The 12778-nt window shown below is 33.7% G+C and overlaps 1 long non-coding RNA gene across 2 annotated transcripts; it reads right to left on the minus strand.

Moving 5' to 3' along the window:
• Window positions 1-472: 472 nt before the first annotated feature.
• LOC145822476 (uncharacterized) lies at window positions 473-3690 on the minus strand. Of its 2 annotated transcripts, none has more exons than XR_014363781.1 (2): window positions 3129-3690; window positions 473-1202 (listed from the first exon to the last, which is right to left on the minus strand). It is a non-coding gene; the product is annotated as an uncharacterized LOC145822476 (long non-coding RNA). The 2 variants fall into 2 exon arrangements; XR_014363780.1 differs by having other exon boundaries at window positions 2773-3690.
• Window positions 3691-12778: the final 9088 nt, after the last annotated feature.

The following is a 12778-nucleotide window of genomic DNA, read 5'->3' on the forward strand; positions in this document are numbered from 1 at the left end:
ATTATATATAAAATAAAAAAAAAATGCACCATAACAAAATCATGCATTCATCCATAGATAGATTACGAGTCATGTTCGAATATATACTAGTTAGACCCCCACGCGCGAATTGCGCCATCATTGGCTATGAACAAAGTCGTAACGATTGCGCTATCATTGGCTAGGAATTATAGAACGAGACAAAGACACAACAAATTGTCATTAAATTCTCTAAACTTTATTGTATGAATTGAAAAAGGGGACAAAAAAATGTAGATCAAATAATCAGATGATAAAAGATGAGGAAATTATTAGAAACAAGTTAGCCTTCAAAGTTTTGAATTCCATTATTCCATTTCAAATTAAACCTGGAAAATATGTCAAAAGTTTATATTTGCTAGTTTCGAGAAAAATGTCTAGAGTTTTTGTTAGTTAGCTCTTAAAGAAATGGAACAACTTCACAATAATAGAATCCATGACCGTGCAAGCAAAATGAAATAACAAGGATATTATTAAATCATGAATCAAAATGGAAATGATGAACTGATCATTCTTATATTAGTAATTAGTTAGTTTTCAAAATCAGAAATCCTTTCTACCATTTCCTATTTTTATCATTTAGGAATATGTCTAGATTTTCTACTAAGAGAGGAAACACTACATCTCAATAATGTGCCTGAGGGAAGCACTATATTCACAAAAGAATCTACTTCATCCTAGCAGATGGTGAGAGAGAACCTTCACTGAATGCAGCAACATGATGCAATATCTTGATAAACGACCTTGTCTCTAAAAGAACATTATATTGAATTGCAAGATAAACGCATTGATCTAACAAATGGTTGTTGGAACACCCACCCAATAATAGGTATCTTCTGCACAAAATCTAACAGTGTTGGCCAAAAGCCACTGCACAACCAAGAAAAAGCCCACATCGAAAGAAATAGTTCCTTGTACAATCATCACAAGGCAAGGCCCAGAGTGGTAAATAAAAATTGGAGATGAGTACACACGCTGAATGGAGGAAACATAGAGCAAACAAACCATGAAATTCCTTGTACACACACGGAAAAAGCTCCATAATGGAAGAAACTGAGCAATAACATTATGATGAGAGAAATGTTTTACTTACATTTCCCATGGCAAGTAGTCCCTTGTCAAAAAATCAAATGATTCCCAAGGATGAGAACAGAACGCCAAATACTGTCAATCCCAACCAATCTCTGTTTCATCATAGAGTTTCCAATTCTTTCATTAATCAGAATTTTGAAATGCAACAATTCGTAAAAATATAGTTAATGTTATGAATGTGAAGAACCTAACTAAGTTAATTGCTTTGTATAACAAAATAAACATATAGAAGAGTACCTTATCCAATGTCAATAAACACCAAACAATCAATAATGGGATTCGAGCATTGCAATTGCCAAACCAGTTTAAGAACATAGAATTATAATTCATATCAAAAAACAAGAAAGAAATCATCAAAATGGGAAAACTTTGACTAAACCATACGAGGGTTCCAAGCAATTAAATTACAAAATTATATCAACCTTCAAACCAACTATAAAAGAATAAAAGTTCACAATTAATTGTTTAAGAAACTTTGTAATCACAACAAATAATCTTTGTTCCAAACAAATGAGGAGCCAACATGAACACTGCCACATCCCCCCTTCTTCATGGTGATGATTACATGGTTCAATCCAGTAACCACTTAACCTAACCAACCTATCAACATACCAATCAAGTTGAAGGAAAACCCAAAAGTAACTCAATGAAAATAAAGAATCATTTAGAGAAGCCCTCTAATTTTTTGGTCTACATATTAAGAAAGTTTAGATTAAGAAAGGTCTTTAAAAACCAACAATGACCAAATAAAAAGCATTTTTTAAATCCAGAAAATTGTGAAAGCAAACAGGTTTGGAAAAGAAATAAGGAGAAAGGCAAAAAATAAAAAATAAAAAATTACTCAAAACTTTAGGAAGCCATGAATGATTACTCTTCCTCTTGTACTTTCGTTAAGTTTTCTGTTCATAATTTTAGTATGTTTTTTTTTGCAATTTCCCTTGAGTTGCATGTTCTCTGATTCTTTTTCATGTGAACTCTAAAATTAACCATATAATTTTCTAGTTGTGTTGCGTAGTCCATAGCTCTTATTATGTGGTCACCCTTTTGGGTGTCTTTGGATGTCTATTATGAATTTATGATGATATTTCAGTGCTTGGTTTTGATAAACTTCTTCTAGAATTGGTGGTTTGTAAGCTCTTTTTTCATTTTGTGCTTTGTTAAATTTGATCTTTATATTCATGGCATGATGGGTTTTTAGTTTGCTTTTGATGGGTTAATGTATATGCACACATGTTGGTTTGTTATAAAATCACAACGTTCTATTTGGATTGTTGTTTTTGAAATTGGTTTGTAATTAAACCTAGTAAACTTAACAAAGACTATCACTTTAAAACTGTTACTCTAAATTCAATATCTAGTATTGATATAATTTAACAAAGTTTCTCCTCAAATCTTTCAATTTCAAATTAGCACATCCAAATGAAGCCTATTTATAGTTTTATTAATTTCTTTTCATTTGTTGTATTTGATGTTGGAGTCCTTGGAAATCTGAGAACAGGTGGAGGAGCCAATTACCCAAATCAGGTTGTTAAACTTTTTGTTCATTGAGACATATTGACAAACACTTGGCGGGCATCTACTAAACATATAAGCAGGAACGAAAACATTGTAGGTGAATGTTGTGCAACAGACATATAAACGTCAAAATAGGGATATAATTACCAGGATTTGCAACGGTGGAACCAGAACTTTGGATTAGCAACTTGAACAGCGTTACGACAGCAACTATGCCAACAGTGATGTAAAGTACAGTGTAATACCAATTCCATCGAGAATATATATATATATATAGTGAGAAATTCAATGTTTGTGAGCATTCACCCATTTTCAACGCAAGTTTTCAATTAGAGAAGCCCTCTAATTTTTTGGTCTACATATTCAGGCATGTTGTCAAACAGGCGGTGTGCCTAATTTGTGTATGCACTAACAGACACCCATGAGAATAGAGGCATGCAAATCAGATCTTAATGCATCCATAGATAGCCGAAAAAGGAGTAGAAAACCACTAAATTACATACCAGATGGTGGAGTTTGGTCTGTAGTCTATGAACCCAGAAACAACAAAACTGAACCAAGATAGGAAGTGAAACAGAACAGAGAGTATATACATATATGCATTTGCCTTCAGTTGAGAAAGAATCGTTTGATTGCAAATTTTATCCACCGAACAGAAGAAAATTCTAGGAGGGGAGAGATGGTGGTCTTGACCTGGTTTTGTTGCAATACTTAACGGAAGACACGTACACCCACCTCACTCAAACGGCGCACGGTCAAGAAGATACGTAAACCTGCAAATTGGGAGGAAGAGTTGAAAAATGACATGCAAGTGAATTCGTTGGGCCGAACCACCGCTTCCATTTGTAGCATATGGAGAATTCTTGGAAAAGCAATTGAGGGATAGATAGATGGTGGGTAATTTGCACCCCACGTGTCCAGCCGACTTCTGCAAGGAAAGAGCTATTCCGAACCAAACAAACAGTAGCGTTATACCAGCGTTATACACTCTTACCTTATTTTTGTACATTTTATAGATATCAAGATTTTAGGAAAATGCATTGGCCCTTTAGTGGGGGTGCTGGAGGTCCTTGCTGATTGGTTGAAAAATATATATATATATATATATATATATATTTTTTTGGACTTCAGTCACTGACAGTGTGTCATGTGGTATTAGGAGTTGTTGGGGGTGCTGGGGGTGCCTATGCAACAGTCCCATCTAAAAAAAATCTAGATGCAACAAAAAAACTCTATACACTAATTAAGACTTACAATATTATCATTATAGCATATAAGAGTTTTAGGAATCAAATGTTTTGGTCTCTAAAAATGAAAATTTTGTTACAAAAGACATTTAGGGACCAATTTCTATCGTCATAAGGATAGTCGCTAAAAGGCATTTCAAAAAGTTAAAAATAAGATTTTTAGCGACAAAATTTTGAAAATGTCACTAATAAATAGACTTTTAAGAACAAAATAATTTGATCTCAAAATGATTTATTTTTTGAGACAAAGAATTTGGTCCCAAACGAATAATAATTCATCACTAATGTCTAATTTTTGTTGTTAAAAATATAATAACGACACTTTTCGCAGCAAAAATATTTGGTCCCTGAAAAATAATTTTGTCCCTAAATTTTGATTTCTAAAATTTTAATTTTTTGTAGTGTATCAATATTAAAATTAAATTAAATTTTCCAAAAAATAAAAACTAGGAAAACAAACTTATGTAATTTGATATTATTTTGGACTATAATACAGTAAGAAGAAGAAAAAAAAAAATTGAAACTTTGAAGTCAAAGATTATCTTGCCATAGCCGCCCTAAAGTAATAATATAATAATAATGAGGAATTTTCATAACTTTGATAGGTCAAAGTGGGTCGTCTTAGCTGCCCCTTTAGGTCCATCCAATAGAGATGATTTTGGCCATAAAAAAAATTAAAAGAAAAAATGGAAAAAAATGGAATGGAAGGGTTGAGATTTTTAATCAAGTGGCAAGTTTGGCAACCATAACATCGACAAAAAAATTATGCATACTACTTGAGGTGTACATCACAAAATATCTCCTTGGCCCCTTCATCCAAACAACCAAGTCTCCATCTCTCATAATTGTTCATAAAACTTATATACACGTATATATTTATATTTATATATGTCAACCTATTTCTCTTATAATAGTCCTAATAATATTCTTCCCAACAAAAATCTCAACCCCCATTGGACAAAACCTAAAACACTCCCATTTTATTGAATCGACACCAACCTCACAATCCTCCAAAAATCCTTCCAAGGAATTACTCCCACTCCCTTTACAACCTCTCTTTTTCTTCTTTCATTTTTCTAATATATATATACATATATAGTTTCAAAAAGGCCTATGCAAGACACGAGCTATTATTACAGTATGTTTAAATTTTATATTTTGATAATTTTTTAAAAATTAGAATTAGAATAAATTATTAGATATATGATAGAATTATGTAGTATGATATGTATCATTTTTTGATTTGTTATACACCTAATGATGTAAACTCCAATTCTATTACCATATCATTTTGGATGAATTTATGAGTTTTTAACATTTCTTCCGAATTTATAAAAAAAAAAAATTATGGTGTGTAGCTTTTCTCAGTAGACAAATATAAAACAAATACTAAGATAATTCTCTTATCTAAAAAAACTATTAAGATAATTCACTGAACAAATAAAGAAGTAGAAGAAAATACATATATATACAATTGACGAACTTGGAGTAGAAGAAAATTATGGTTGCCAATCCTGTTTTAGTTCAATATGAATTCTTATAGGCATGTTGTAAATTAATTGTTTACCTCGTTATTGAGTAACAACCAATGTGAACATTCACATTCTGAGATTAGCCATTTTATAAATTTACATTATGGTGTTTGTTGTGTTGTTTGTTGATTATCGGCTTTATTATCAGTTTCATAGTCTCAAATGTTAGTGTGAATATTCACATTGCTCAATGTGTTTCTATGCATGTTGGCACTATACAAGCCAACTTGATTTTAACATAATGGTCTTGTGTTGCTGTAATTGTGGATCAATTAGAGTTTTTTGGAGTTATGACATTATTCACAATATGATTCAGGTAAATATTAGTGTGAACATTCACATTATACTTTTTGCTAAAAAATGGTCACATGGGTTTGGTCAATGTGATTATGTGAGTATTGATGCTGAGATACTATGCAAATGTTTCCTTTATGTTGTGAAATTTTGTTCCTGTCAATATGAGAAATCAACATATGTTGGTGCTGTCTCAGTGGCCTATGTGAACATTCACACCTGGATTAATTTCACTATTACTTTTGTTTTCATATCTACATTCATGTGAATATTCACATCTCCACTATTGATGTTAACATTAGTATTGTAAGTTGTATTTCAATGTTGATGTTAACAACCCTATGAATGCTCACATCAATGGTGCAGATGTTCTCAACACTGTTGTTGTCACAAAAAAATAAAAATAAAATTGCAATTCTCCGCTCTTGTGGTCTGAATGTAACATACATGCCAAATAAATTTGTGCTAATGCTAGCACAAATGCATAATCCATCCCCATTCCATTCAATCCTTTATCAAATGTGAATGTTTACATCATTGTCCATAGATGCGAATATTCACATCAGCGCCCAAAGATATGAATGTTTACACTTGTGCTTAGATATGTGAATGTGCACATCAGTATTTCAAATGTTCGCATCAATGTTTGCATTCTAGGAAATAGTAGACTCAGTTGATTCTTTGTATTGCATGAATATTGTGTTAATGTGTATGCCCCATGTAACAGACGTTATACACAAGCGAAAAAGGGACGAATATCATGTCAAAGATGAAAGCCCACCTGCAACTAATCACATAAATGTTGACATACATCGTGTCAACTGTAGATCCAACATGACAGGCTTGATGAAATTAATGAAAGCACAAAGTTTACAAGATCGCAACTTATACCTGAGACAAACCACATTTTGGCAATTATTGGATGCACCACATTTAGGATAGTTTAGTACAAATAGTTTTGACATATTTGAACAAATTAGCTTGCTTGTAAATCAATACTATATCATTTCTTGTATTGCTAACTTTGATTCACCATATATATATATATATATACGTTTTGAGATCTATTTGGTGTTGATATTTTGGAATATGGACTTTATGAACATTAACATTGAGCTTCTATTCATTTTTTGGAGTATGACAATTTGCTAACAAAAGTGTGAATATTCACATTATGGTAATGAACACAGTGAAAACGTATTCACCATTCAATATTATATGGGTGTGTGAATAATATTACAATAATGTTAGGGATACTTACACATTTGCTAACAATCTTACTAACACACTCACACGTTTTAATAAGATCAGCCCATCACTTGGTATGGGACTCGCAGCAACTTGTGAGTGTGTTATTAAGATTGTTAACATCCCTAACATTTTTCATAATATTAATACTAACTGACAACACAATGACAAATTTTCATTTCAAATTATTGTGAATATAATGACAGTCAACATCCATGATGCATATTCACCCCCCAAAAATAAACATCCTTATGCATGAGAACTGCCAAAACATAATGACAATCAATATCCATGTTTATTTTTTTGTGTGTAATATATATCAACATTAAATATAAGGGTATAAAAGTCTAAGAAAATAGTATGTTTTTTTTTATGAAAATTCATTTAATTTCAACAATTAAAAATATTTTTTTATTATAAATTTTTTTAAAATTAAAATTGTTAATTAAATTTTTAGTTTATATTTTAATGAGAAAGATAAAATTAAAATAAAATATACTATTATGAATAATTGAACTTTTTTTACAACAATTTATAAAATAAAAAAGAAAATAAGAATTATTTATTAATATTGAAATTTGCTATAACAGAATAGTAATTTTCAAAATACGATAAAACTTAATAGTAATTTTCTCAGTGGTTTATGATTTTTAATATAATAACATAATTTTACTTAGATCAAAAGTATACCGTGTTATGCACTTCTTTTCTTCCTTTATTTCTTGTGAGTACTGCAAGTCAAAGTCAATGCAAATGAATTCCAAATCATGACCACAACTTTACAGAAGTTACAAGGAAGACAACAATGGATTGGAGTCTTTGTTTTTCACGAACACCAATATTATTCTTAAGGATAAAAGCTCTTTTTGAGTAAAAATGGCATAACTTATTTTAGAGCTTCCAAAACAAAATCCATACATACAGACATACATCAATTATGAGTAAAAATACCATAATGTGTTCCTTTGTTTGTTATTCCTCTGCTATTAATACTAGTTTGTTAGCCTCAGCATCTACGACATCATCGTCGGCAATTGGTGGGGGAACTTTTCTTCTATAGATCACTACGACCTGAGGGGCATCACTTACAATGGGGCAGGAAGTGTCATTCACATAGACCTTTCTGACTATTGTAGTTATTCTTATTATTTCCCCGGAAAGCTTGAAAACATGAGCTGGACATCCTTGCCAAATCTTGAATATCTCAATCTTGACGGGTGTTGCTTAACTGGAAGTATCCCTGAGGAAATTGGTTTTCTGTCAAAGCTCACCAGGCTTTATCTCTCCAGCAACAATCTTGATGGTTTGATCCCTTCATCTACTGGTCAATTGACCAATTTGACCTGGCTGAATCTCTCATCAAATCGACTTAGAGGTCCAATCCCATCATTTGGAAGCAGAGGAGCCAACTTTTGACCAGAGTTTCAGAATGAGGTGCAAATGTTAACTAATGTAAGGCACCGAAACATAATAAAGTTTTATGGATTCTGTTTGCACAACAGATGCATGTTCCTGGTGTATGAGTACATGGAAAGGGGAAGTTTGTTTTGTTCCTTGACAACTGATGAGAAAGCTGTTGAATTAGGATGGGCTCTAAGGGTAAACATTGTTAAAGCAATAGCACATGCTCTATCCTACTTACATCATGATTGCACCCCATCTATTGTTCATCGAGATATACCGAGCAACAACATCCTATTGAACTCTAAATTGGAGGCTTTTGTTTTTTGCTTTGGTACTGCCAGATTGCTACATCCCGACTCATCCAATCAAACTATTATTGCAAGCACTTACGGATATATTGCTCCAGGAAGCATAAAATATTTTCCTTAACTTCTTTAAACAAAAAGTTAAGTTTATGATTTCTTTCATTGATCTTTTTGTTTGCGTAAAACTTTCTTACACAATGGTTGTGACTGAAAAGTGTGATGCTTATAGCTTTGGGGTGGTGGCACAGGAAACAATCATGGGAAGGCATCTTGGAGAACTACTCTCATCATTAGAATCATCGTTTGCTCGAAACATAATGCTAACTGATGTCTTAGACCCGCGCCTTCCACCTCCAACTAATCCAATAGTTGTGGGGAACATTGCTCCAGTTGCTAGAATGGCAATTGTGTTGGACAATCTTCACTGTATTTAAAAAGATTTAATTCTGTTGTGTACAAAACAACAACAAGAATAAAAGAAATAGAGAAAATGAGAGAATATGTTTGATTACAAAAATCAAACTCGAAATCAAAATAAATAAATAAAAAACAAAACAGATTTTATTTTGTTACAAAAACAAAATTAAAATCTGAATAAATAAACAAATAAAAACAACACTGAAAGTAATCAAATAACTTACTTGATTTAATTTCTTCGAATTATTTTTCTGATCAAGTCCAGTGTTTAACACTGTGTCCTTAAGACAGATTCGTCCTCTCCACGGTGCTTTCAGAATTCGGACGTCTATCTCCCAGGATGAAATGATCTTCCACAAACAATAGCAGCACTACTAATTGTTTGCCTTACGAACACACTAAGTGTTTACACTCTTTCTTTCGGAAATAAAATGCAGCAAGATGAAGAATAGGAAACAGAAGTGAAATACGGAATTTCTGAATGAAAACATCAAATGAGGGTGGTCCTATTTATAGATGTGAAGGTGGCTCTTGGATTTAAATTGAACAGGTATGTGGCTCTTGGTTTTGAATTGAACAGGTATCATACCTGTTGGGTTTTGAATTCAAACAGATTTGAATCAATTCAAACAGATAGTAAAACGGGAAGGGCCCTGTTTGGGTGTGCACTAATTCCAAAACAGTTTATTTCTGTTTGAAACCGGGAAGGGCCCTGTTTGGATGAACAAAAAATCCAAACTAATTTAATTTGAATTCTGGATTTTATTTTAATAAAAAATAAAATTAAATTCAAATGTTTTTGGCCTAAAAAGATTAGAAGCCCAACCCAACCACACACCACGCACCCGCGCCCAAGCCCAGGCCCAGCCCAGCCCGCCCGACCGACCGGACGGACGGCGGCGGCACGCGCGTGTGTGGTGATTTTTGGGTCCAATGGGTCTAGCCCATTTTGCCCATAACCTCTCCCTCTAAAACACTTGGGTACCCCTTGGGGCACACCCCAAGTATCTCACCCTAAGCCTTATAAACCCTTTCAAAACCTCCCACCAAATCAATGTGGGACAAGCCAATTTACAACCTTAAGGAACTTCCACCAAAACTCCATTTCCATGGAGCACACTTTGGCTTCAATTTCCCATTCACTCGGTAATGGTTTTGAGCAACCAAATATACCACGTGAATCACAACGCGGCATAGAACGCGTTACCACTTTGACCCGAGTAAATCGACACTCGGGGCCTACCTAAAAATAGACCAAACTTGAGGAAAAATTAACCATTTCCAACAATCCCCCACATGAATGGAATTTGATGACAACGGAAATGCAACAATATGCAGACTTAACGAAAGAGTATAAGTCGAAAATATCTTGCATCAGGATAGGTAGTTTTCGGCCTTGAACCTTCCCTAGTGATAACCTATCGGACTTACTGGCTAACCAATGGACGCGATGCCTTGAATTGTTCAGCCGTTTGTGTAAGCCAAGACAACAGATTTCACACAAAATATCTTCTAACACATCGTGGTTCTCACTGTTGTGTTCATTTTGGCCTTGAACGCGCCTGGTTTTCATAAGTGTTTCTAGAGAATTTAGCCTTTGCATTCTCATAGAACCGGCCCCAGTTCAACACTCATATAGGTGATTCTTATTGTGAGTATCTCCTTATACTCGTCTTGATTTTATGTCTTAATCAAGATATAAGTAATCATTAAAAGCAAAGCTTATCCTTATACCCCTGCAGACAACATATGTTGCAGATATCACTCTCACCATAGGAATGGGTAGGAATTTTAATCCCTTGGTGATTTCTGGCGAGCCATACATAACTTAGTTGTCCCTTTGAACTTAGTTCTTGGGATCTCCAGTCATATAAGTAGGGTTACCATTATGACGACTCTTATGTAATAGGCTTTAATCCCATCCCCTTCGATGAACTATACACTAGCTCTTTTGTCAAACCTTTTGTTAACGGATCTGCAATATTCTCTTTAGATTTGATATAATCTATTGAGATTATTCCGTTTGACAACAATTGCCTTATGGTATTATGTCGACGACGAATATGTCGTGACTTACCATTATACATATGATTCTGTGCCCTGCCTATTGCAGATTGACTATCACAATGAATGCAAATAGCTGGCACAGGTTTTGGCCACATTGGAATGTCTTCTAAGAAGTGACGAAGCCATTCTGCTTCTTCACCTGCTTTGTCTAAAGCAATGAACTCGGATTCCATTGTGGATCGTGCGATGCACGTTTGTTTCGTGGACTTCCAAGAAACAGCAGCGCCTCCTAGAGTAAAGACATATCCACTAGTGGATTTTGAATCTTTAGTATCCGATATCCAATTGGCATCACAATAACCTTCGAGTACTGCTGGATATCGAGTAAAGTTCAAACCATGATCACGAGTAAATCTTAGATATCTAAGAACTCGAATGATCGCTTTCCAATGGTCTTCTCCAGGGTTACTAGTGTACCTACTCAATTTACTTATAGCATAAGCTATATCAGGACGAGTACAATTCATTAGGTACATTAGGCTTCCAATGATTTGGGAGTATTTTAACTGAGACACTGCATCACCTTTATTTTTCGATAAATAAAGACTGATGTCTACAGGTGTTCTAGCTAAATTCAAATCATCCTTGATAAATTTATCAAGAATTTTCTCAATATAATGAGATTGAGATAATGCATATCCGTCAGATGTTTTAGTAATTTTCATTCCTAATATAACATCTGCGACCCCCATATCTTTCATATCAAATCTTTTGTTAAGCATCTGCTTAGTTGATTTGATCATGTTTTGACTGCTTCCAATGATAAGCATGTCATCCACATAATGACAAACTATGACATATCCTTGGTCAGTGTTCTTAACATAGACGCATTTGTCACATTCGTTTATCTTAAACCCATTAGTAAGCATTGCATGATCAAATTTTTCATGCCATTGCTTAGGTGCTTGTTTTAATCCATAAAGGGATTTTACAAGTCGACAAACTTTCTTTTCTTGCCCTGATACTACAAACCCTTCGGGTTGTTCCATATAGATCTCTTCATTTAGATCACCGTTTAAGAAAGCTGTCTTAACATCCATTTGATGTATTTCTAAATTAAACAACGCTGCTATAGCAATAAGCATGCGAATGGATGTTATTCTTGTCACAGGGGAATATGTGTCAAAATAGTCCAGACCTTCCTTTTGTCTGTAACCTTTAACAACAAGTCTTGCTTTATACTTATCAATTGAACCATCTGCTTTCATTTTTCTTTTGAATATCCATTTATATCCAAGAGGTTTAGATCCTGGTGGAAGATCCACCAATTCCCAAGTATGATTTTGCATAATGGATTCAATTTCATTATTAACAGCCTCTTTCCACAAAGGTGCTTCAGGACCTGTCATTGCTGCCTTAAAGCTTTGAGGTTCATTTTCTAACAAGTATGTCAGAAAATCTGGACCAAAGGATTTTGATGTTCTCGCTCTTTTACTTCGTCTTGGTTCATCATTAGTTAAATCCTGTTGGTCGAGACTATTACTAGTCTCTTGTGTTTGATTGTCATTAGTCTCTTGACTTTGTGTACAATCATAAGTTCTTTTCTGTGAACTTAATTCCTGTCCTTTCTTGTAAGGAAAGACATGTTCAAAAAACACAGCATTCCTTGACTCTATAATAGTGTTCACATTTATATCAG

The sequence above is a fragment of the Camellia sinensis genome, chromosome 3, assembly GCF_055761805.1.
Source record: "Camellia sinensis isolate YWXY chromosome 3, ASM5576180v1, whole genome shotgun sequence".
In the NCBI taxonomy this organism is placed as follows: domain Eukaryota; kingdom Viridiplantae; phylum Streptophyta; class Magnoliopsida; order Ericales; family Theaceae; genus Camellia; species Camellia sinensis.